The sequence below is a fragment of the Papio anubis genome, chromosome 8, assembly GCF_008728515.1.
Source record: "Papio anubis isolate 15944 chromosome 8, Panubis1.0, whole genome shotgun sequence".
Classification (NCBI taxonomy): Eukaryota; Metazoa; Chordata; class Mammalia; order Primates; family Cercopithecidae; genus Papio; species Papio anubis.
Genome location: NC_044983.1, coordinates 47,034,015 through 47,059,287, shown reverse-complemented (window position 1 = coordinate 47,059,287; position 25,273 = coordinate 47,034,015). Strand labels below are relative to the sequence as shown.

At 40.1% G+C, this 25,273-nt stretch overlaps 1 protein-coding gene and 1 long non-coding RNA gene across 7 annotated transcripts in view; both read left to right on the top strand.

Annotated features, from left to right (window-relative positions):
- The window catches only part of PXDNL (peroxidasin like), a 508,249-nt gene that overhangs the window by 289,208 nt on the left and 193,768 nt on the right, over positions 1 to 25,273 (top strand). The window lies entirely within an intron of this gene.
- Positions 1 to 25,273, top strand: part of LOC108587230 — a 30,725-nt gene that overhangs the window by 3,777 nt on the left and 1,675 nt on the right. Inside the window, exon 1 of one of the 2 annotated variants that reach the window (XR_001905533.3) lies at positions 9,187 to 16,131. The exons of the other annotated variant lie outside the window; for it this stretch is intronic. This is a non-coding gene — a long non-coding RNA (uncharacterized LOC108587230). Of the gene's footprint in view, positions 1 to 9,186; positions 16,132 to 25,273 lie in introns of those variants that run through there. 2 annotated transcript variants of the gene reach the window in all.

Sequence of the window (25,273 nt, the reverse complement as noted above, 5' to 3'; positions counted from 1 at the left end):
GTGACGATGGGTAACATATCCAGAGGAAATGAAAATGCCCATAATCCCCAAACTCTGAAAAATATTTTTGTGTACTTCATTTTCATCTTGCATGTGTATATACAGCTGGGATGTAAGTGACATTAAAGTATCTATGCCGTGCTATGCTGGGCTTTTAAAAAAACCTGACATTGTCCATAATGTTTATAACTGTATACCAATATACAGATTTGTGACTATATTTGCTCCCATAACAAATCACCACAACCATAGCATCTTAAGCAATACAAATTAGTTGTTTTCCATTTCCTTGGGTCAGAATTTCGGTGTGGGTCTCGCCTGGCTAAATCTAGGTGTCGGCACGGGTGTGCTCCTTTCTGGATGCTTTAGGGGAGAATTCGCTTCCTACTCACTTGTGTTGTGGGCAGAGTTCAGTTTCTTGCGGTTGTGGAAACTGTAAAAACCCACTTTCTAGAGGTTGCCTGCAGTCCTGGGCCTGCAGTCCCATTTCCATCTTTAAAACCAGCAACAGTAAAGTGAGTCCCTCCTATGCTCTGGATCGCTGCCCTTTTCCTATGTCACACCTCCCTGAGGGGCTCTTCTGCCCCCTTTACCACTTCTAAGAAGTGGTGTGATTAGATTGGACCTACCCAGATAATCCAAGATAATCTCTCATCTCAAAGCTCTTAATCTTAATCACGTCTGCAAAGTCCCTTTTACCATGTAATGTAACACAGTCAGGTTCAGAGGTTAATGCATTTACATCTTTGAGGGGCTGTTTATAACAACATGAAACATTCTTTGATAACACAATGTAATGGCTGTATATTGTATTAACTATATGAATGTACTATCATTCATTTTAAACATTCATTGTTGGGCATCCGCATATTTTTAAATTTTGTTATTTTAAATAGGACTATGGGTAACACACTTTTTGCCTTCAGTTTTTGTTATATCCTTAAGTGAAATTATTTGCATCTTTATGACACTAGCTGGTAGAACTTGTTTCTTTATTTTCTGTGTCCCTGAGTCACCTTCTCAGCTGCCAGGAGAAGCGGAGTCTGTTGTTTTCAATCCCATAGTAATAGTATAAACAACTTAAGGATGAGTCAAGTGACCATTTTTTAAATTAATATTTTAATCCTCTCCTGGCCATTGTAATATTGCAATGGCCCTCTGATTAATTCTGATACCTTTGGTTTCTTCTTTTTCCAAATTATCTTGCACAGAAACTACTAGATTACACAGATAAGGAACCTGAGGCACGTTGAGGTTAAACTCCTTGGCCCAGCTCAAATAGCCAGTGGTGGAGCCAAGACTGAAACCCAGGAGCTGGGCCCCAGATCCATACTCCTAACCTCCATGCAAGCTTCATTCTCTGCATATTTTCCCTGACTGATTCTCTCTTCAAGGCTAAGTACAAGTAACCTCTGTCTCTCCATCATGGATTCCCACTGTCGCACTCTCTGCACAATTTCATGATAGCAACTCTAGCCTTCCTTCACACTCCTGCAGATGGTTCTCTCTCCTACACATAGGTCATAAGGATTATGAGGTCCAGACCTGTGTTGGCAGCCACTGCCATTACTGCCTGCAGCTAAGTTTAAGTATTTACACTCAGAAAAGTCGTACCACTTAGACAGCTGTTCTGAGCCCTGGGCCATAACATCTCCTGTGGATAATAATACTCACCTCACAAGGTTGCTGTAGAACAAAAGGAATAGTTCATACAAAGCAGCTGGAACAGGGTTTGGCAACCACGGAATGCCACAATGTGTTGGCTCTCCTTATTGTTCTGGTGGAGGTCTACAATGAGGAGTGAATATTTGCCAGGTGTGGATTGGAATTAGAAGGTGGAAAGCAGGTAAAACGAGCCTATCAAGCAAATGGAAATATGAGGTGGCAGGGAGCAAACGCGCTAACTCATGAAAACATGGCAGGTAGGGAACTGAACCAACATACTCGCAGGAGGTAGGAAGCAGGTGTGAAGGCAGGAACCCATGTAGGTAGGTCCCAGATCATTGCGGGTCTTCTATGGCAAGCTCAGGTGTCTGATCGATCAGGAGAAACAGAGCAGTGAGAGAATCAGACCTTCATTTCGGGAAGATATCCTGGCAACTGTTCAAGAAATGGGCTGCATGCATCCAAATTGAGAGTCAGGAAAAGTAATTAGCTTTTTTTTTTTTTTTAAAAAAAGAGTCAAATTGAAGATTTCTCATTCTTAGAGAGAGAGAGCTCTTTCTGTTGCTAATATGCTCTGTTCTGCCCTCTGTGTCCTGAAGGTGGCACTGTTAACTCGCAGTACCTGCCTCGCCAGCCCCGTGCCCAACTGCAGAGGCCAGGAATGCGTCCACCTGTCTGTCCTGGCTGATCCAGGACTCCTGTGATTGACACACACACATTGGGAACATTCCGAGGACAGATTATAGTAAAATGATGGCATTTCAGTGACATTTCATTTCGGTGAGGGGAAAAAACTATATATGCAAAACATTTCAGATGGAGAGATTTCTGGAGTTTCAGCAGTATTTCACCCTAACAAGAGCTGTATGAGTGAGCATGCCATTAGACACACAGCACAGTATTCTGGGTTGGGTTTTCCTCTGTCTTATTTGCCACAACTCCATATAATCAGTGTTTGTGTCTTTAGGGCAAATCTGTGGGAGGGTTCACAATGGAGTTCTGGCCTGTGCATTTCCCGGGTAACGTGCAGTCCCCTGGCCCTACTGTCTGATGGCCGTCATCGCGACTGCTGACCACAGACATGCTCCAGTTCCTTCAGTGCTCAGGGGTTGCTCTGCTAAGAGGACAGACAGGATGCCAGAATCTTCCCTGAGCCAGGATCACTGGCTTTAGGTTTTTTAATTTTAATTTGTATTTATAGCATCAGAGTCACCACACTGGAATGTTTTTTATTTTGTCCAACATTTTGTACTAGGCTGATGCTTTTAGCTGGGCCTTGATTTTCCTTCTGTCTCCATGTTAGAACTTTGTTTACCGAAATGGAGGAGGGAAAATAGATGTTATATTAAGTTGGAGACACATTTCTGAGTGTGTTTGATTACAGATAGAGAGCGAAGCTGACCCAGGGGCAGTGACAAATGTTACATGGAGTAATTACTGGGCAGTTGGGTTTTTAGGGTTTTTTAATGCACTTTTCTGTATTCTTTGAATTTTTCTTAACCCATTTATCATTTTTAACAGCTTTATTGAAGTATAATTTACATACCATACAATCTACCCATTTAAAGAATATGTAATTTTCACAAAAATGATAATGCCACTAGAAATCATGAGCAGGTCAGAAGAAAAGCAAAAAAGGCTTCAAAGAGCTTTCCTGCACTTTTCCTGTTGTGGGGAAAATGATGTGTGAAGACTTTTAAGATAGTTTTTTTTTTTTTTTTTTTTTTTATAAAGGTGACACATAAACTCAACTAGCAATTTTTAAAAATGGAGAAGCAGTGTTTGCTTTAAAATTGTTCTTCCTTCTTGTCAGTTCTCAGTCTTCTGGGATGGCGCCTCATCAGGAAGAGTTCAACACGCTGCTGTTCCAGCAAGGCGAGGGTGTATGAGTCAACAGTTTTAGTGTTTTCTGGGTTGGTTTGGAACTTTTGCATTTCTAACCTTAAGCTTGTTCAAAGATTCCAGAAATCTCAAGATTGCAGTATTGGCTTGGAAAACTCCCAAGGGCAATTTCCTCTGAAATTGTGCTGTTTCTATTTCAGGAGAACAGTGACCATAGAAGAGAATTTGATGATTTCCCATTCTGTAACTAGGCACACACAAAAAGTAAAAGATGCATTTTCCTGACACATTCAAACTGTTCAAAAGATACTTTTTGAAAGATAACAAAAAATCAATTGAGAAGAACTTATTTTATAGAAATCTTTTTGTTTGTTTGTTTGTTTTTTTAGTTAATGGTGGTGTCATGAGAAAAGTTTCACATCTAAAATAAAAACTCAATTGTATACATTTTTATTTTGTGCTTCACTCCCTATTAGGTGGAAAGATTTGCCTAAACTTTGAGATTTGTGATGGTATTTCACAAAGCTTAGAGGAAGAGATTTAGGAAGTGGTTTTTAAAAGCTATTATAACTGTTTAAATTCATTGCCCTTTTAGAAAAAAAGGAGGCTACCAAGCCAATTGTCTATGACATGCCAGCCATAAAAAAATTATTTCCAAGTTCTGCAACATGATTCTCAGCAAGAACTTTAATTTTTAATTTTAATTAATAAGAACTACTATTTATTGTATACCTATTATGTGCTTTGAAGTTATCTGTTTTCATTACAAGAAAACAACTTTTCAGAGGGTGAAAACAACTAGATGTCATGTTAGGGAGAGTATTTAACAGTGTGTCATAACAGGATTGTATTTAAAACAAGGTCATATATCAATTGGTATGACTCCATCATAATCCGTTGGGTGCCATGAGGAACACTGTGGACAAGCCCATCATATGTGTGGTTCCACACATGCAGTGGGGTGCCCACATCCTGCTGCAGAGGCCCCAGTTACATGCTTAAAGCATTTATTGAAGGGATTGATCTTGACACAGTTGAGACATGATGCTAACATTTTTCCCCCATCATTTTCTTTAAACATCATGGAAATTTTCCTTTTCCAACCCTGATTTCATTTCTGACAGATCAGAGAATTCTCTGATTTCTTTCAGGGATTAAAAAAGAAATTTTGCCTGGTCTAGTTCAATTTTGAATCGATTAATATACTTCTCCTATCATTGCTCAGGCTCACCCCTGGGCCTGAGGGACCTCCTGTACAAAGGAGAAGATCACACTTGCCCACCTTAAAGTAAGAGTGTGGGAGCCTCCAAGATAGCAAGTAGCAAAAGCAGGTGCAGTTTGCAGTAATACTGGGTTCCTGGGATAATGTTGACTCTCATTTTCCTAAAAGCATTTTCATATCACGCTAGAAGGGACTTTGTGCATCATCTAGCTGAATTCTTTTATCTGTGTTTTCTTTGTCTTGTTTTTCAGTTGATACACTTAAGAGCTAAATGCTGAAAAAGAACACTAGATACTTGAGAAAGAACTGAATTTCTCAAAATCACAAGATAAGTTAATAGCAGAACACAACTGGAATTCAGGTTTTTAGACCACAAGTCAATGATTTTCCCATATGCCACAGATAGTTAGCTATGTTGATGGGATACACAACTTGTATAGAGAGAAAATTTTATTTTTCAAATGTAGTTTACAGCTATTATTACCAAAAGCAATATTAGTAAATAATAGAAGTGGATAAATCTTATAGATGTTTCACAACATTCTATCATAAGTGAGAATATTTTTATATCTATATCACTCAAAAATCCTAATATCTTAATTGATTTTTCATGTACTATTTCTTTAGAAACATCATAGATATTTAAGTGTGCTCCTCTTATACTCTGTTTGCAGGATACATGGCTGGTTTTTAAATGATAGGTTAAAATAGAATATATACAATTTTAACCTATCATTAAAATAGTTATCTTTCTCTTTTGATGAAGCTTGATTTCATAAAAAGATATCACTGTTGTACATAATTTCATCTCTAGGTAAAGAAACTAAACCAGTTAATGGTCATAAGTGTCCCACAAAGATAAACTATTTTACTAAATGAGAAGAGACTTCTATTACATTCTCTGTTTTTTTTTTTTTTTCTTTTTTTTCTTTTGAGACGGATTTCACTCTGGTTGCCCAGGCTGGAGTTCAATGGCATGATCCTGGCTCACTGTAACCTCCGTCTCCTGGGTTCAAGTGATTCTCTTGCCTCAGCCTCCCTGGTAGCTGGGATTACAGGCATGCACCACGATGCCCAGCTCATCTTGGCAGTTTTAGTAGAGATGGAATTTCATCATGTTGGCCAGGCTGATCTTGACCTCCTGACCTCTGGTGATCCGCCCACCTCGGCCCCCAAAGTGCTGGGATTACAGGCGAGAGCCACCTCACCCGGCCTTACATTCTCTCATAAGGCCAATTACAATAGAAGAAAATGGACATATTATATTTTCAATGAAAAATGAACTTCTCTGGTAGTTTGTTTTAGTTTCCTCTACTCTACTATAAGTTTTTCAACCAGTCCTTTAATGCTGGAGCTCAGCGTGCCAGTCTGCCTGTGGGGCATGGTCATCTTCTCATTTAGACCCATGCTCCTTTCATAACTAATTCCACAGACGTGATCCGATGGCAGTCAACACAGAGAACCCAGAAGAAGAGGGACTACAAATACCTTTTTACAGATTTACTAAATAGTTTCTCTTATTTTTGATGATCTTTTTCTGAAAAACATCACTTAGAATATATTATTCCTTCCTATTTGATTCCCATTCCATATAGTCCAGGTTCAATCGACTTGTTAGTTTTGAAGTTTGCACTGTATTTCCTTTTCTCATTAGAATTTTAGAGAACTTAAAAATAAGAAAAATAAAAGATTATTCTCTCATTTTTTTCTCTCTAGAATGCTCATTCCTTGTTTGTGTAGATCCCAGTTTCTGACCTATATAATTTCTTTCTGCCGGAAGAATTTTCTCAGTTATGTTTATTTTGCCTCAGTTTTTGTTTGTCTGAGAATGTCTATTTCTCTTTCATCTTTGAGGTCAACTTCACTGGGTATAGAATTCTAAATTGGCAGTTTTTCTCTTTTAATATTTTAAATGATTCACTCTGTTTTCTTCCTGCTTGCATGGTTTCTAATGAGAAGTTCAATGTAATTCTTATCCTTGTTCCTCTGTAGATGTTTTTTTTTTTTTTTTTCTTTTTTCCTTTCCTTTCTTGTGACTGATTTCAAGGATATCTCTTTGTCTTTGGTTTTCTGCAGTTTGATTATGTCATGCATAGATGTAGTTTTTGGTATTTATCCTGGTATTTGTTGGTGTGTCTGAGCTCCTTGGAGTTTTAGCTTGATATTTGACACTAATTTTGGAAACTTTTATTTCCATTATCTCTTCTATAAAGAAGCCATTGTTTATTTATTTAAAGATTTATTCTGCTGGTTTCTGTTTTTAACTAGGTATGCATCACGACTATTTTCCCGCATTTCTTGGATATCTGTTTATTATTATTATTTTAGTTCAGTTCTCTTTGAGCCAACTTTTGTTGACTTTTTTCAAATTAGCTACTCTTTACTCAACTATGTTACTCAACTATGTCAAATCTACTAACGAGGCTGAAGCATTTTTGTTGCTATTGTTTTTGAGTTATTTTCCTTTTTTTTATAGTTTCCATCTCTCTGAGATTATCTATCTAGTCTTATAAGTCATTTACTTTTTCCAGTAAAGACTTCTTTATTTTTATATTTTTAGAGACATAGTCTTACCCTGTTACTCAGGCTTCAGTGCCATGATGCAATCACAGCACACTGTAGCCTCATACTCCTGAGCTCAAGCGATCCTTCCACCTCAGCCTATCAGGAAGCTGAGACTGCAGGCAGGAATACAATACCTGGCTAATATTTTAATTTTTTTTTTTTTTTTTCCCAGAAACGGGGTCATGCTATGTGTTCTGTTGCCCGGGATGGTCTCAAGCTCCTGGCGTCTAGCAATCCTCCCACCTCCGCCTCCTCCCACGCAGCCGAAGTGCTGGGATGACAGGCATGAGCCACTGCGTCTGGCCTAGTTAGAGTTATTTTAGATTCCCTGTATGATAAATGTCAACATCTTGGTCATGTTGAGTCTGGTTCTGGCGATTGTTTTGTTTCTTCGGAATGTTTGTGTTTTTCTGACTTTTGGTATGCCTGTAAGTTTTCTTTGTTCGAGGGCCAGGAGTGTTGAGCAAGGCGGTAGGTGCTGAGGTATGCAGGCTTCAGTGTGAGGATTTGTGTTGCTCTGCAGGAGCCGGGCGGTGTGAAGTTTGCTGGCCGTGTGGGCAGGAGAGTATCCCGTTTCTTGTGGTGCACCGTGTTTCGCTTCCCGTTTCGGGTTTGGCCTCTGTGATGCTCCTCAGAGCTTTTCTCACTCTGACCCATAGTTCGTATTCCTGGAGATTTATTAGCATAGGGGGAGGAAATGGTGGGTGGAGGTCCTCAGATCTTCCGATGAGATTTGGGTCCTCTGGGTGCGTGTCGGGCCTGTGTCTCCAGGGTGTGGCTCTCCCACGTGTTTCCGTCCCTCCTCCTGGTGCGGCGTGGAGTGACTGGCCCCAGTCACTTCCCTGCCCCAGTCCCTTGCCTGCAGCCAGATTCCAGATCACATATTCCAAGCGCTTGCCCTTCTAGACGGATGAGGGAAAGCAGAAGCTACAGTTGGGTTGAAGAGGGGCAGATGGGGCGGGATTTCACTATTGCCCTCTGGCGGTGTTCTTCTCAAGGTTGAGACTTTAATTCTGTGAGGGAGCAGGGCCTGGGCAGACAGCACTGTGATAATTCTTTCCCTTTCCCTGCCGCGTGTGAGGGAAGCTCCCTCAGATTCCCCTGAATTCTTTCTGTGGGTCTCAGTGAGCTTCTTCCTGGAGGAAAAGCCTGCAGATCCCCACACCCTCAGTCCACACTTGGACGCCAGCAACTCCTCCAAATTCCAACCTTGCCGTTCCCCTCAGATTGTGTCTTCCTGCGGTGTTCCGCTCCCGGTAAGCAAATCTCAGGTTGTTTTTTTCTGCCTGAAGGTGCCTGTCTTTTCAGATTTAGGGATAGCTCATTGCTCTGAGACCTCAGTTCTCTGGTGGGTCCAAAAAAAGTAGTTATTTTCGTTTCGTTGAACTTGTTTTTATTGTAAGGACAGGAATCCTGACTTCTAGTCTCTTGGGATGCCCTAATCTCTCATTATTGTTTACCCCTTGAGAGAACTCGCCCTTTCGGCACCTATACAACCATTGCAGTTTTTCTTGTTGTTGATCTCTCTTGATCTTTATTTTTTAATGAACTCAGTCTTGAGATGTGTGTAGCCATTCCAGCTTGAGCCCTTCCATATGATAAACAGTTTATCTTTCCTCCTCCTTCTCCTTTTCCGTGTTTTCCTTTTCTCCATTTTCTTCAGGAAACTTTTTTTTTATTTTTTATTTTTATTTTTATTTTTATTTTTTAGATGAAGCCTTGCTCTGTCGCTCAGGCTGGAGTGCAGTGGCGCAATGCCTGCTCCCTGCAACCTCTACCTCCCAGGTTCAAGCAATTCTCCTGTCTCAGCCTCCCAAGTAGCTGGGATTATAGGCACACACCACCAAGCCTGGCTAATTTTTAGTAGAGATGGAATTTCATCATGTTGGCCAGGCTGGTCTTGAACCTCTGACCTCAGGTGATCTGCCGGCTTAGCCTCCCAAAGTTCTGGGATTACAGGGGTGAGCCACCTCGCCCAGCCTTCTGCGGGAAATTCTTGATCACTCTTGTACTTAGCTATTATTTATATGTTAGTCTTTATTCTATATATCCAATCTAGATTTTTGTCTTACTTTAATTTTTTATCCTACCATCACAGAATTAAGATTACCAATGGCAATTTTTACTCGTATTTCTTCTCAAACTCTCAAAATAGGAAAAATCCATCTTATGTCATTACTTCCACTTTCCTAGTGGCCAAATCAGTTTCCTATCCCAAAGTTTCCATTTCTGTTTTAAAAAATTTCTGACCAAAATCCTGGAGTCCTCTTTTATTTCCTGTGCCTTTTGTCTTTTGTATTAACCTTTAATTATTTCCTTCCTCCCACCCCTTCTTTCTTCACTTGTGCCTCCCTTCATCAGGTAACATCGGCAATTACCACCTCCCAGGTTTTTCTGCCACCATCATTTCTCCTATGGAGCCCATTCTTAGTGTCCCTGTCAGACTCATCCTCAGCCACTTTCTTTCTCATTAATATACAATTGCCCCATGTCCCCTACAGTGATAAAATCAGATTCTCTCCCTCTCATTCTCAGGGTGCAGTGTAATCTAACCTGTCAGTCACCTCCTCCTCTTTCTGCAGCACAGTGAATCCTCTAGTGAGGTTAGTATTATTTTCTGCTATGATTTATGCTGTTTTCCCACCACTAACCTCTTTCTCATGTTCCTGCCTCTATAAGAGTTTCTCAGGACACAAATCAAAGTTATATTAACATCTTCCCTGACAACTTCAGTCCATAATGATCTCTGTCACTTTCTACCAATGAAAATACTCAGCTGTATTCCACAGTTTTGAGCATATGTTCTATGGTTGTATGCATATGCATATATACATATGTATATGTTTTATGCTGTGATTGTTTGATGTGCATAGGTTTGATGTGCACAGAATCACTTGATTCTCCCAAGTGTTGTGTGCTCCTTGAGAACAGGGACTCTGGCAGTCTTGGTCCAAGAATCAGTAACATGTGCCCAGTGGAGCTTCAGGAGCTCTCATAGGCCAATTGGAAATTCAGCATTGGAATCCGTCTGTGGGTTTACAGAACTCCTCACAGAAGTTCTTATTCAGTAGGTATGAGAGTTAGCCATTTGTTTTTTATTTGTGCTTCAAAAAGATTAACATGTTACATAAGTCTATGATAAAAACAAAATAAGATACACTGACCCTGACGTTAGGAAGAACACTGTTAAGAAACAATAGCCTTAAAGAGGTTTGTTAGAGACAGAGCCTTGCCATTATATGAAGATAAATTAAGGAACTAACTACACCAAACAGAAGCAATCTGTTAAAGTCAGTATTAATCACACGGAAAACTACGTTTCATTTGATTTTATACCCAACTATAAAGAAATAAAGAAATAGAGTGGAGAACAAAAACAACTCTTTGCCTTTAGCTGTTAATTTAGAAGAGCTGAAAAAAAGTCATTAATATTTTATTGATTAGATGCTGATCTTCACAAACAGGAAGCAACAGTTACAATGTACTAGATTGCAATTAATCTCAACTCTCCCTCTGAAGCTAGTTGAAAGCTTGTCACCAGTTAGGAAAAAGAACAAAATCATGTAAAATTATCCCTTGATAAAACATATAAGAGACAATTACACATATAATAATGTTATCACTCATCTTTGATGTGCCGTAGAATGCTAGTATGATACATTTTATTTTACACTAGCGTTTTAGAAATAACAAATCTGCTCTGACAAAGAAGCTAGACCAAGTCTTAGAAAGCATTAGCAAGATGTTGTCAATTGTGCCACCAATGGATAGGAAAGGGTTCTATTACTATTTTTGCATCCTGAGCATTATTATATATGCCATTATTATTAGTTTTAAACTTTAGTACAATAAAAACATTTTGCACACTATATACTAATATTTTCTTTAGAAAATACTGCAATATATTTTAATATATTTTGGTTATGATATAGGATCTACATTTCATTGCTATAAAACAATGGTTTTCCATTCGAGTTTTATATAAGAATCACCTGGAGAATTTCTGAAAAATAACAGTGCCTGGGTACCACCCAGCCCAATGAAATCAGAATCTCTCAGGGTGGATACCTGATAAAAAATCTAAAATATCTAGATTTTAAAAAAATGTTGTCCGGGTAAATATAATATTCAATCAGAGCTGAGCATCGGTAGTGAAAGGTTACAATGAATTGAAATAAATCACTACTAGTGTTCTACTTATTTGTTTTACATTTTTCTTTAAAACAAAGTAAAAGGAAGAATATACAGAATATGCCAAAACGAAATAAAAACTGGACAATTAGAACTTTTGATAATTGGGTTTAATAATAAATAGGAATTAACAGTGTCAAGCTGTATGGCTTGCTTGCTTCTAATTCTTTTATTTGTCAGGCTTTGGTGTTGAAGTAGGACCTCAGAGGCATTTTAACTCTTTTAGGCAGGGAGCATCTATTAAATGTATAGTTTATACATCTTAATTGGTCCCTAGTGTCAGGAAACAGTTAAAGGGGCCCTGGCAGCATTTTACTACCAAGGAATGATTTACGATGTAGCCAATGGCAAGGACAGAAAGGACTATGTGACTTGAGGCAAGTTTTATCATTTCTTTGCATGTCTCATCTCATTCTGGCAGATAAGAATAATATGGCACTCTCTAGAAAATGCTAATATTGTAAAACTAATTTTGTCTAGAAATATACTGGGGTAGAATGTCAATTTAAAGTAAAATAAAGCACCATGAACAAATCCTAATTACTCATCATGGTGGATTTTCTGACTATCAATCCTCTTACTCTGAAGGAGAAATATAAATGAAAGTATATTCTTGGAAAGGCTGTAATTTGTGTCTGTCAAAGCCAAGATACTCACAGAGGCTCAGGCTTAAATACCAGTTTATCTACTCTACAGGCCAAGTGAAAATTAACTTCTTTCTAGAGTTGACTTGAATTTGTGTTTCTAATCAAAAGTGGCTGTACTGTATTTTCACAACCAGAGCTCTGCTTTTCACCGTGCATATTTTATATAAATTGAATAGAAGAAATATAACATATTTCTTTGATTTAAATTATAGAATGCTGTTACTCATCTCAGAATGATCTTTATAAATATAAAATTTGTTTTTTAAAGTTACATAATTTTATTTCGAAAGAGGCTTTAATAATATCCTTTAAAAGTCAGAAACACAGAAAGAAAATCTACCCAAAGTTGAAACTATATCTTTCAATTGTTTTATTATTGAAAATAATACGTCTTGTTATACCTCAGTTATGATCCTAAATTGAAATTTCACCCCCCAGAGGCTTATAAAGTTACTTAAAGCATTTTAAAAACTACTATATATCTTTATTACTATAAAAACTTGAACCAGGTGAGTACTTTAAAATCTTGTAAAACGTGAAATTAGGAAAGAGGAAAAAACTAATAGAAATATGATATTAAAATAATCACAATTATTGTGACAGTCTGTACTTTGTGCTTTGTATGTCTATATATATGAATATTTCACTCACACCCATGAAACTTCCAAAAGATTGTTATTTTCACTTGTGACAAATAAGAACATTAGCTCTCAGGGAGTTCCAGTTACTTTCCAGAAATCAGACAAGTCAAGCCAAGAGCTTATTCTCTCTCCTGTGGGAGGAGGATGACAGTCCATCAATTCCGTGAGATGTTCATGAGGGAGGACAAGAGGAACAGAAAATGAAGGCAAGGAACGTGTTTTCCTCACAGCTCCCAAGCACTTTTGCTATGGACAGGGAAGAGAAATATCTAAAGAAGCATCCACAGTGTGCTTGGGTACGTGTTTAGTGGTGTGTATCAAGAATGCCTGGAGAACATGGATGCTGGGCACTTTGTTTCCAAGTCAGCTTCCCAGAACTATCAGGTATGTGTTCACAGTAGGTTCCTTCTCCACCTCTCGACAATGCCTCCACCCCGGATCCTCACACCAGCACAGACCAGCTAGGGTGTGACCTGCACCCTGGAACCCAGCATCTGTGGATGATCTCCCCGTGCTCTTTCATCTAAACTCTCTTCCACCGAGCCCCTGAAGAGCCTGCAAGTCCATGACCAGGGTGCTTCCATATCACCCCGATTGTCCCTCACTTCCCTTGCTCCCTTCTCTCCTCAGCAGGCATCACACCTGGGGTCTTCAACACTGAGATTCTCAGGCCCCTGTAAGGTGAGGCTCAGCTCTGGTGAGGACGCAGCCTCCTCCTGGCTTCATGCTGCTGTTTGCATTTAGTATAATTTTAGGTCTAACCATTCTCTTTATTCTTTACTATGTATTTATCTGCTTGAGACAATGTCATGATGCTTCAGACCAAAGTTTCTCCAAGTATGTTTCTCCAAAAGTGTATGTTATGAAATGGGAATTTTGCACAGAGCAACAATGATTGTGGGAATGAAAAGGACATTGGCTTGCCTCAAATGCCTCTTTTCTTCAATACTTTGATTTCTGGAGGTCATTGTGGGGATGTAACTTTCTCCCATTTCCAGGGCTGTATGTATTATGTCTCTGGGCTTTCCATGAAGACCCAGAGGGTCTTGCTCAGTTGCTTAGACTTTGTGGAGTGGCATAGTGGATGTGGGTATGGACATACTTAAGTGGTGTCATTTGCTCAAAGTATTGAACGGGGGGCTCAGGAGCACCATTTGATTTCTATTCTACCTTTCTTTGTCAGTCCTATGTGTTGGAAGGCATTTAGATTGTACTATTGGAAGATGCTACCTGAAGGATTGGTGTATTACAAATAATTATGTCATTAACATTTGAATTATCAAAGCATGTGAATTTTCATAATATAGTATTGAGTCTGCTGCCCCGAGTCTTAAATGTTGCATTTGGAAAGCTTCATCCACTGATGGTTCTGTATGTAGCAACCTGACATTTTCTATTACATCTGAAATTAGTGACTTAAAAGGAAAGAAATAAGGATTATAATTTGGAAATATGTTATAAATGCAGACTGAAACAATTGAGTCTTCTTTGCAATTTTACTCATTAACTATTTCATACAACTATCATCATGGTTTTGTCCTAGTATTGTTCCCTATCCTATTATCCTCTAAATGTTAAAAAGCCTACTATTAGTTTATTTCTTATGGCTCCAGCAGAGATAAAAGCCATTTATTCTCAATGCAATGCAAATATGCTCAAGATTTCAAGCATCAACCAACTTCCTCAGTGAGGAATAGAGCTCTGTGTTCTTCAATAACTGTAAGGGGCTCTATTCATGGCAGACTGTCCTCCTCTAATTTGTATATGGCTTACATCCAGAAGTGAAATGTAAAATAAAACCATTGTTATGGAAATAGAGGAGAAACAATATTCACTTATGAACAGGTTTGGTTAAAGCTGTGTCTAGTTCTCTCTGAGGTGTAAATCCCCAGGTGACAATCAACTATGTCTGGAAACTGGCTTTATGGGTTTAATTGGGAGAGTCTTCCAGGCCAGAATATTTAGAACATTGTAGAATTTTATAGTTGGTTGGAATCTTATGGAGCAAATTTAAATATAACTTTTACAGTATACACATTTAGAAAGAGATTTGAGTTTCTAAGGCCAATTTAGAATAAAGGAGGCATGCATGCATGCCGATACTAATCTATAGTGTGTTCTCTTTCACTATTGTGAGAAAACATATTTATAGAAAATGTTTCAATGTTGTGCATCAGTGACCATTGCTAATTTTTCTATAACTTTCATTATAGCTTCATTCTCTTTCTTATTTAAAAGTTTCTGTTGTTGTAGTAATCAAATGCCACGCTTATCTGAAGTCACACAAATAATGCAGTAAGGTTGCATTGGTGTGCAAGCTGAGGCTTCTCCTGGTCACTTGCACAGTGTGACTCATCTTCCCCTGCTACTAAGATGTGGGCCCACCACCTTCATGCTCGGGGTGGCCCTGGTGATTCTGAAGCAACTTTCACAAGGCACAGTCCAGGGCATGTCAGTGCTGACCTCTCGTACTTCCCTTTCCTCACTGCTTCCCTCCTCAGAGTGTTTATGCCGAGACCCTGCCTGCACATGTACATCCTCACCTGGAGAGCAGCACAGCCTCACCTGTGAGCATCATCCCACATCACAACTCCTGCACCCCACCCACCACTTGTTCATCTCCCCTCTGCAACCAGATCTTCAACACTGCTGCTAGCTAGAGTCCTGATTTGTTTGAACAAATCTTAGCTTCCTGATGCTTATGTACAATTGATTTTGTTTGTATGAAAACTCAAGAGGCAGAGGAAGAGGTGGATCTTTCCACAGCATGCAAGCACAGACCCTTCCAGGATGCCTTCCTTGCCTTATAATTGGAACAGAACTTAGTTTGGGCTGCTCACTGTTTAATAGTTGGTGGGAAGAAAAGCAGCTTTATTCAAGAGCCAGTAAACCAAGAAGACGGCAGACTAGTGTCCTAAGTACCATCTTAAGTCAGTATATATTTTGGGCTCTTTTTTATGTTAAGGGAAGCAGGGTGGAGAGAAGGGAATTGAGATCAAGAGTCATGTGATCATGACTGCAGACATCTGGGCACCAGCAAGGGTCCAAGAAGGTTGGGAATTTTATCCTTGGCCAGGTCATAATGCTCCTGTAAATCTTCAGCAAAACATCATTTGATGTTTACATACTTCCCCTTTAATCCCAGAGTTAGCTTCAAAAACTGCATGTAGCTGTTTCCGCATTTTATCTCAGTGCTCTAAAGTTATCCTATCCTACATGCAAGATTGGGTAAAGATCCCTTAAACAAAAATGGAGAGTGTTGGATCTGCACCAAGATGGCCAAATAGGAACAGCTCCAGCCTCCAGCAACCAGCGTGAATGACACAGAGGATGGGTGATTTCTGCATTTCCAAATGAGGTACTGGATTCATCTCACTGGGGCATGTCAGATAGTGGGGGCAGGACAGTGGGTGCAGCCCAAGTGAGAGCCAAAGCAGGGTAAGGCATTGCCTCACCTGGGAAGCGCAAGGGGGAAGGGAATTCCCCTTCCTAGCCAAGGGAAACCGTGACACACAATACCAGGAAAATCGGGTCACTCCCACCCTAATACTGCACTTTACCAAGGGTCTTAGCAAACAGCACACCAGGAGATTATATCCTGCGTCAGGCTCAGAGGGCCCTATGCCCACCTCCCTCATTGCTAGCACAGCAGTCTGAGATCTAACTGCAAGGTAGTAGTGAGGCTAGGGGAGGGGCACCCGCCATTGCTGAGGATTAGTAGGTAAACAAAGCAGCCAGGAAGCTCGAACTGGGTGGAGCCCACCAAAGCTCAAGGAGGCCTGCCTACCTCTGTAGACTCCACCTCTGGGGACAGGGCATAGCCAAACAAAAGGCAGCAGAAACCCCTGCAGACATAAATGTCCCTGTCTGATAACTTTGAAGAGAGTAGTGGTTTTCCCAGCACAGAGTTTGAGATCTGAGAATGGACAGATTATCTGATCGAGTAGGTCCCTGACTCTCGAGTAGCCTAACTGGGAGACATCCCCCACTAGGGGCAGACTGACACCTCACACCTCACACAGCCGGGTACACCTCTGAGACGAAGTTTCCAGAGGAACGATCAGACAGCAACATTTGCTGTTCAGCAATATTCACTCTTCTGCAGCCTCCACTGCTGATACCCAGGCAAACAGGGTCTGGAGTGAACCTTCAGCAAACTCAACAGACCTGCCGCTGAGGATCCTGACTGTTAGAAGGAAAAATAACAAATAGAAAGGACATCCACACCAAAACCCCATCTATATGTCACCATCATAAAAGACCAAAGGTAGATAAAACCACAAAGATAGGGAAAAAGCAGTGCAGAAAAGCTGGAAATTCTAAAAATCAGAGCACCTTTCCCCCTCCAAAGGAAAGCAACTCCTCACCAGCAACAAAACAAAGCTGGATGGAGAGTGACTTTGACGAGTTGAGAGAAGAAGACTTCAGACAATCAAAATTCTCCGAGCTAAAGGAGGAATTATGAACCCAGTGCAAAGAAACTAAAAACCTTGAAAAAAGATTTGACAAATGGCTAACTAGAATAACCAATGCAGAGAAGTCAATAAACGAACTGATAGAGATAAAAATGAGAACTACATGACAAATGCACAAGCTTCAGTGACTGACTCAATCAACTGGAAGAAAGGGTATCAGTGACTGAAGATCAAATGAATGAAATGAAGTGAGAAGAGAAGTTTAGAGAAAAAAGAGTAAAAAGAAATGAACGAAACCTCCAAGAAATATGGGACTATGTGAAGAGACCAAATCTACATCTGATTGGTGTACCTGAAAATGATGGGGAGAATAGAACCAAGTTGGAAAATACTCTGCAGGATATTATCCAGGAGAACTTCCCCAACCTAGCAAGACAGGACAACATTCAAATTCAGGAAATACAGAGAACACCACAAAGATACTCCTCGAGAAGAGCAACTCCAAGACACATAATTGTCAGATTCACCAAAGTTGAAATGAAGGAAAAAATGTTAAGGGCAGCCAGAGAGAAAGGTTGGGTTATCCACAGAGGGAAGCCCATCAGATTAACAGCAGATCTCTCAGGAGAAACTCTACAAGCCAGAAGAGAGTGGGGGCCAATATTCAACATTCTTAAAGAAAAGAATTTTCAACGCAGAATTTCATATGCAGCCAAACTAAGTTTCATAAGTGAAGGAGAAATAAAATCCTTTACAGACAAGCATATGCTGAGAGATTTTGTCACCACCAGGTCTGCCCTACAAGAACTCCTGAAGGAAGCACTAAACATGGAAAGGAACAACCAGTACCAGCCAATGCAAAAACATGCCAAAATGTAAAGATCATCTATGCTAGGAAGAAACTGCATCAACTAACGAGCAAAACAACCAGCTAATATCATAATGACAGGATCAAGTTCACACATAAAAATATTAACCTTAAATGTAAATGAGCTAAATGCTCCAATTAAAAGACACAGACTGGCAAATTGGATAAAGAGTCAAGACCCATCAGCGTGCCATATCCAGGAGACCCATCTCATGTGCAGAGACACACATAGGCTCAAAATAAAGGGATGGAGGAAGATCTACCAAGCAAATGGAAAACAAAAGAAGGCAGGGATTGCAATCCTAGTCTCTGATAAAATAGACTTTAAACCAACAAAGATCAAAAGAGATAATACATAATGTTAAAGGAATCTATTCAACAAGAAGAGGTAACTATCCTAAATGTATATGCAGCCAATACAGGAGCACCTAGATTCATAAAGCAAGTCCTTAGAGACTTACAAAGAGACTTAGACTCCCATACAATAATAATGGGAGACTTTAACAACCCATTGTCAACATTAGACAGATCCATGAGACAGAAAGTTAACAAGGATATCCAGGAATTGAACTCAGCTCTGCACCAAGCAGACCTAATAGACATCTACAGAACTCTCCACCCCAACTCAGCAGAATATATATTCTTCTCAGCACCACATTGCACTTATTCCAAAATTGACCACATAGTTGGAAGTAAAGCACTCCTCAGCAAATATAAAAGAACAGAAATTATAACAAACTCATAGAACACAGTGCAATCAAGCTAGAACTCAGGATTAAGAAACTCAGTCAAAACCACTCAATTACATGGAAACTGAACAGCCTGCTCCTGAATGACTACTGGGTGCATAATAAAATGAAGGCAGAAATAAAGATGTTCTTTGAAACCAAAGAGAACAAAGATACAACATACCAGAATCTCTGGGACACATTTAAAGCAGTGTGTAGAGGGAAATTTATACCACTAAATGCCCACAAGAGAAAGCAGGAAAGATCTAAAACTGACACCCTAACATCACAATTAAAAGAACTAGAGAAGCAAGAGCAAACACATTCAAAAGCTAGCAGAAGGCAATAAATAACTAAGATCAGAGCAGAACTGAAGGAGACAGAGACACAAAAAAACCTTAAAAAAAATCAATGAATCCAGGAGCTGTTTTTTTTTTTTTTTTTTTTTTTTTTTAAGATCAAAAAGTCAATAGATTGCTAGCAAGACTAATAAAAAGAAAAGAGAGAAGAATCAAATAGATGCAATAAAAAATGATAAAAAATGATAAAGGGGATATTACCACCGACCCCACAGAAATACAAACTACCATCAGAGAATACTATAAACACACCTCTATGCAAATAAACTAGAAAACCTAGAAGAAATGGATAAATTCCCGGACACATACACTCTCCCAAGACTTAACTAGTTGAATCCCTGAATAGACAAATAACACTCTGAAATTGAGGCAATAATTAATAGCCTACCAACCAAAAAAAGTCCAGGACCAGATGGATTCACAGCCGAATTCTACCAGAGGTACAAAGATGAGCTGGGACCATTCCTTCTGAAATTATTCAAGTCAACAGGAAAAGAGGATATCCTCCCTAACTCATTTTACGAGCCTAACATCATCCTGATACCAAAGCCTGGCAGAGACACAACAAAAAAAGAGAATTTCAGATCAATATCCATGATGAACATCAATGCAAAAATCCTCAATAAAATGCTGGCAAACCGAATCCAGCAGCACTTCAAAAAGCTTATCCACCATGATCAAGTGGGCTTCATCCCTGGGATGCAAGGCTGGTTCAACATATGCAAATCAATAAATGTAATCCGGCATATAAATAGAACCAAAGACAAAAATCACATGATTATCTCAATAGATGCAGAAAAGGCCTTTGACAAAATTCAAGCAGCCCTTGAAGATAAAAACTCTCAATAAATTTGGTATTGATGGAACATATCTCAAAATAATAGGAGCTATTTATGACAAACCCACAGCCAATATCATACTGAACGGGCAAAAACTGGAACCATTCCCCTTGACAACTGGCACAAGACAAGGATACCCTCTCTCACCACTCCTATTCAACATAGTGTTGGAAGTTCTGGCCAGGGCAATCAGGCAGGAGAAAGAATTAAAAGGTAGTCAATTAGCAAAAGAAGAAGTCAAATTGTCCCTGTTTGCAGATGACATGATTGTATATTTAGAAAACCCCATGATCTCAGCCCCAACTCTCCTTAAGCTGATAAGCAACTTCAGCAAAGTCTCAGGATACAAAATCAGTGTACAAAAGTCACTAGCATTCTTATACACCAATAACAAACAGAGAGCCAAATCATGAGTGAACTCCCATTCACAATTGCTTCAAAGAGAATAAAATACCTAGGAATCCAATTTACAAGGGATGTGAAGGACCTCGTCAAGGAGAACTACAAACCACTGCTCAACGAAATAAAAGAGGGCACAAACAAATGGAAGAGCATTCCATGCTCATGGATAGGAAGAATCAATATCATGAAAATGGCCATACTGCCCAAGGTAATTTATAGATTCAGTGCCATCCCCATCAAGCTGCCAATGAGTTTCTTCACAGAATTGGAAAAAACTGCTTTAAAGTTCATATGGAACCAAAAAAGAGCCTGCATTGCCAAGACAGTCCTAAGCTGAAAGAACAAAGCTGGAAACATCATGCTACCTGACTTCAAACTATACCACAAGGCTACAGTAACCAAAACAGCATGGTACTGGTACTAAAACAGAGATATAGACCAATGGAACAGAACAGAGCCCTCAGAAACAATACCACACATCTACAACCATCTGATCTTTGACAAACCTGACAAAAACAAGAAATGGGGAAAAGATTCGCTATTTAATAAATGGTGCTGGGAAAACTGGTTAGCCATAAGTATAAAGCTGAAACTGGATCCTTTCCTTATACCTTATACAAAAATTAATTCAAGATGGATTAGAGACTTAAATGTTAGACCTAAAACCATAAAAACCCTAGAAGAAAACCTAGGCAATATCATTCAGGACATAGGCATGGGCAAGGACTTCATGTCTAAAACATGAAAAGCAATGGCAACAAAAGCCAAAATTGACAAATGGGATCTCATTAAACTAAAGAGCTTCTGCACAGCAAAAGAAACTACCATCAGAGTGAACAGGCAACCTACAGAATGGGAGAAAATTTTTGCAATCTACTCATCTGACAAAGGGCTAATATCCAGAACCTACAAAGAACTCAAACAAATTTACAAGAAAAAAACAAACAACCCCATCAAAAAGTGGGCCAAGGATTTGAACAGACACTTCTCAAAAGTAGGCATGTATGCAGCCAACAGGCACATGATCATCATGACTAGTCATCAGAGAAATGCAAATCAAAACCACAATGAGATACCATCTCACACCAGTTAGAATGGCAATCATTAAAAAGTCAGGAAACAACAGGTGCTGGAGAGGATGTGGAGAAATAGGAACACTTTTACACTGTTAGAGGTACTGTAAACTAGTTCAACCATTGTGGAAGACAGTGTGGTGATTCCTCAGGATCTAGAACTAGAAGTACCATTTGACCCAACCATCCCATTACTGGGTATATACCCAAAGGATTATAAATCATGCTGCTATAAAGACACATGCACACATATGTTCATTGTGGCACTATTCACAATATCAAAGAATTAGAACCAACCCAAATGTCCATCAATGGCAGACTGGATTAAGAAAAATGTGGCACATATACACCATGGAATACTATGCAGCCATAAAAAAAGGATGAGTTCATGTCCTTTGTAGGGACATGGATGCAGCTGGAAACCATCATTCTCAGCAAACTATCATAAGAACAGAAAAGCAAACACCGCATGTTCTCACTCATAGGTGGGAATTGAGCAATGAGAACACTTGGACACAGGAAGGGGAACATCACACACTGGGACCTGTTATGGGGTCGGGGGAGTGGGGAGGGATAGCATTAGGAGATATACCTAATGTAAGTGACCAGTTAATGGGTGCAGCACACCAACATGGCACATGTATACATATGTAACAAACCTGCACGTTGTGCACATGTACTCTAGAACTTAAAGTATAATTAAAAAGAAACAAAATGGAGTGTATTATATTCATTCATTTGCTGTTTCCCTGTTACAGAATCAATGCCGCCGTCTCTGTTTTTCTATGTTACTCTTCCAAACAGATCTTCACTTTATGGCTGAGAGGGGGACATATTGGAATATCTCCTTTGTGATTTGATCCTTCTTCTCTGACTTCTCTCTGTGCTTCTCTCACTTCTTAGAAATCCCACCATCCGTGTCACATCAGGTCCACTTCTCACCCCTGTCCTCACATCTCAGGAGGCTGTCTTTGCTCCTCTTCACACATTTATTTCCTCCTCTGGATCTAACTTTGTTGCTCTCTTTTCTTGATGGCAAGAGTTCTGAAATTTCCACTTTATGCTGCCCTTCTCTGAAATACCTTGTACTTGTTTCATTTTCAAAATGTCAGCAGGTGTATAAATTGTGCGCACCTCCCCAGTTGAGTTTTTTTAATGGGAATGGTTTCAGGGGAGCGGTCTGATCTGACGAGCGTTGTCCACGGACACAGTGCCGTAAAATCATGGCGCGTGAAGGAGATGTCAGAGCAGGCAGCCATTCCTTTGCTTTTAAATTCAACTGAAATCTTTTAGCAAGTAACTTGGCTGGATGATGGGGGCATTCAGGTTCAGGGCTGAGAAGAAATATAGCAAATACAGTCTACTAGGGGAGGAGGCTTTACCGTCTCCCCTTCTTGTGTTTTTCTCACATTTCTTCTCAAGTCTGGCACTGCACTCTTCATCCTGGGCGTTTCTCCCCCTTCTCAAACACTTCCCCCTTTGAAAGGGGGAAGTGCATTTGATTGATTGGTGATTGATGTCCCTGCATCAGGGTGGCTCTGCGGTGACCTCAGGGACGGCCCACTAGTTATCCTTTTTCTGCCCTGCCTGACTGAGTCTGGCCTGCAGCCCCCTCCTTGAAACCCGGTCAGTGAACGGCTTTGGAGTACATGCTCCAGGCCCTGCATATCTCTGCACATAAGCTTAGGAAGGGGACCCGATGATTTTAATTTGGAAGCATGAAGTAAAAGTCCCCATGCTGACCTCAGCACCAACCAAGTTGTCCATTCCAGTGTTTCACAAAGAGCCCAGCATTGGGAGTCACTTCTCCATCAGCAACCAGCCCCTCTATTATTGCATTGCTCTATTGTATGCTCTATTAACTCTGGAGGGAAGAAGACCAAATATCCCTCCCTACTGCTGGCCCCTGTCTAACATTCTAAACCATAAGGATTTTCTCAACCTCCTCAACTCTCTAGTTGCCTTGGACTTCTGCCATGTATCAGAAAGGTGCTAGGTGATTTTTACAGGTGATCTGCAATCTTCCACTGCCCTGGCATGAAGTATCACCAGCCACAGCATCACAGAGTGATTGAGGAGTCAAATAAGAAGATGAGTGCGGGCCTCCATGTGTCCAGTGCTCAAGCTTCTGTTGCCCCATCCTTCCCCTGTAAAAGCCTCTGGGATCCATTTCTGCATTTTCTCTTGGGATTATCTCTGCTTCACATGAGACCCGCTGCCTCATTTCTTCTTTCCTAGACCACGATAGCATCTGCATAGCTAATTCATCCCTTGTTCTGTTCCATCGTACCACCTTTGACTGAACCGTGACCCTAAATTGCAGCACTGACAACATCAATTTCCTGAGCCTGAAACCCTTTAATTAGTGCTTAAAAAAATACAGACCAGCCCCTACATATCTCAGTATTCACAGGCAAACCAGTAAAGTCATGTTGGCCAGGCTAGTCTCAAACTCTTGACCTCACATGATCCACCCACTTTGACCTCCCTAAGTGCTGAGATTATAGGCGTGAACTATAGTGCCCGGCCCCAGGAATCTTAAATTCCAAAATATCGCCTGATGAGCCTCAGGTCTCCTGTGCTTCTTAGGTCATGTCTCAGGCCTCACCTCATGGTACAGTTTTATATCATCTAAAATCTGTCCATGCTTTCCAGATTTAAGTCCCTCTGCATGTGGCCTATAGTTCTTTTCCTCTGTATGCTTTGTTCTATGCTCCTGCTGTCCTTTAGATTCAAATATGAGCCAACTTCAGCTTCTATTTATTTATTTCCTCCACTGTGTTGAAGGAAACCACAAAATCACATAGCTGTACTATTTTGAGTAACAACAAACCCATCTCGAATTTCAGGTAGATCCTCAAATAATTCAATTTTTCCAGAAACTCATGTTTGTTAAGAAGAAGTCTTAGAGAGTGTGATCTTCTAGAACTAGGTGAGATGAGTTTCTCAGTAGGATCATGCTCTCGATGGGTCAATAAAGGTGAAAACTAAAACTTGACCATGGTCTAGCAATGATAAGGAGCACAATGGAGCTCCTTCTCTCGCTGGCTCTGCGGACTCTTCCCAAGGTGCCCCTCTTGCCTTAGATCCAATACTCCTCCCACATTTCATAGGTGACTTGGCCTTCTGCCTTTCTAGAACCTTGTACTAAGCGTCTATTGCACATTATCTCTGATCTTGCAGCTGCCCTGCAATATAGATAATATTATCATTTTTCAGTTTTAATGGGTGTCTTTTGCATGCCAAAACTCTTTTAGGAGCTGGGCTGTGGCACTAAACAAAACATAAAATTCCTGACCTTGAAGGACCTGCTAACATTCTAGCAGGGAAGGCAAGCTTTAAAACTAATAAATGAACAAGCATATTGCATAGTGTAATGCAAGTCTTTGGCAAATATTTAAATCTGTAAACACACACACACACACACACACACACACACACACACACACACAGATATACTGTGGGCAGGGAAGGAGACACATGCATGCCAGGGAGGCACAGTGCAGGCAGAGAGGCAGCCACTGCTAACACCCTAAGTTAGGAGTGAGCCTGGCATGTGAGAGGAACAGCTTGGATACTGATGTGGCTGGAGCAGAGAGACAGGCCCAGGTAGCACAGAACTGTGTAGATCAGAGGAACAGATTTGATTTGTATCATTTTGAGTGATGTGCATTTTATTCTGAGTGAGCACTGGAGGGTTTTGAAGGACAGTTGGCATACCTGATCCAACAGGCCTTACAATGATCACTCTGACTTCTGTGTTTCTTGCATTCTTCTTTATAGAGATTTATTTGACAAATAAATATTGTATATATT